Source organism: Grammomys surdaster, unplaced genomic scaffold (assembly GCF_004785775.1).
Source record: "Grammomys surdaster isolate TR1022 unplaced genomic scaffold, NIH_TR_1.0 125757, whole genome shotgun sequence".
In the NCBI taxonomy this organism is placed as follows: domain Eukaryota; kingdom Metazoa; phylum Chordata; class Mammalia; order Rodentia; family Muridae; genus Grammomys; species Grammomys surdaster.
In genome coordinates, this window is record NW_021620589.1 from 106,865 (window position 1) to 108,983 (window position 2,119).

Sequence of the window (2,119 nt, forward strand, 5' to 3'; positions counted from 1 at the left end):
TTATCTTCAATCCTAAAGGTCAGCTAAAAGGACATTTTTCTTGGAAATCTCTGTGGACACTGTTAGTGTTGGTGGGTTTTGCAGAACAATCATTGGAAGAAAGAGAGCAACTAGAAGGTAAATTTAGGCTTTTTCTCAGCAGGAGAGATTAGCTTTGGAAGGAATAAACCTTGAGTGTTTCATTGAAGATCTTTACATTTTTACACACAAGACTCTTTACTAAGTAAATTTCTGCATAACAAAACTTCTTATCTGATATAGGGGCTTAGCTGTAAGACCCATCACCTAAGCAAATTTCAGCCACAGGACACATTCTGGTTTGCCAGGGTCTGCTCTTGGATGTGCAAAGATTCTCAGAAACTTCACCTGAGTTGCCCCATAAAATCTCAGATAAAATGTCAGATTGTAATCTCAGATTACAATCACTGACAAAAGAAAGACTACTTCAAAGCTTAGATGGCAACACTCTGGATTCCTGTCAAATATAGAGGATCTGCAGCAAGGTACGCCTTTCAAGATGGTACAAAATTTCCTACAAGGCAATGCAAAGATAGGAACAAATACAACTTTGATAAAAACAAATCAACAATGATTGGTCATTTTTATGTCTGAATATCAGTGGTTTCAACTTCTCAATAATAAAAAGAAACAGAATAAGAGACTATATGTGAAAATAGAATTCATCCTTTTATAGTATCCAATGAGCATACCTCAAAGGAAAATATGGACATTACCTTAGGATACAGTGTTGGAAAATGATATTGTAATCAAATCTTCCTAAGAAGAAGGTTTGTGTATTCACATCAATGTGAAACAAACTAGATTTCAGACAAAAACCAAACTGAAAGTATAGGGAAGAATACTCTGCACTTATCAAAGGTTAAAACCCCATGATGACTTTTCAGTTCGCTCTGTGTCCTCAAAACAAGGGCACCAAGGTTAGAAAAAAAAATACTAGCCCTCAACATTGATAGTGTTATACTTCAATTTTCAGTTTTCACTAATGGCTAGCTCACGAAGGCAAAAATTAAACAGAGAAATATGGAGTGACCAAAATTGTAAACCAAACAAACCTAACAAATATTTATATTAGACTTCCCCAGAACATACATAGTAAACATTGCTTTCTACTTCTTATAAAAAATTCTCCTAAATTGACCAAATATTCATTTAGACAAAGAATGAATTCATAGAAACGTTTAGAATAAAATGAAATAATTATATCCAACAGTAGGAGACAGAAAGTCATATTTAAACTGTTGATTAAAACAACAAAATAAAAACAAAGAGATTAATACGAAGTCACAACATATACAAGGAAATTGAAAAAAAAATTACTGCATCCTATCCACATCAACATCAACAACAGAAAGACTACAAACTTATAGAAACTGAATAATTCTCTACCAAATAAAAAATGGATCGTGACAGAAATAAAGAAATGAAAAACTTTTTTAGAATTCAATGAAAATGATTACACAGCATATAAAAACTCACTGATCAAAATGATAGTCATTGAAAGAGGCAAGTTCAAGCTGGTGTTAGTGTATCATGCTTTTTATTTCATTATGAGGAGGCAGATGCAGAAGGATATATGTAATCTTGAGGCTGGTCTTGTCTATAGAACTACTTCTAGAAAAGCCAAGGTTACACAAAGAAATCCCTTTCATTAAACAAAACAGGGGTTGGGGGAAAGTTCATAGCACATAAAAATATTGACTGATTTCACAGTACTTATACCAAAGTACACAGTAAGCCTCTAGAATAATAAGATATAATCACACCCAGGAGGAGTAGATAGAAAACCAAAGTCAAACTGTGGGATTAAATCACTAAAATAAAACAAAGAGATTAATACAAAGCATGTCAATTAAATAAAAAATATGAATATGACCAAGAAGTATTCAAATCAATGAAAAGGGGAGAGAATATATTCAATTTACAAAATTAGAAAAGAAGAGGGGGATTAATAGTATAAACAGAAAACCATCTAGATAATCATAAAGACACACTTTAAAACCTTATACGTCTCCAAATATAAAATCTGAAATATATGGGCATTTTCCTCAATATATATCACTTTCTACAGTTAAAGAAAGTCAGAATAACAATTTACACA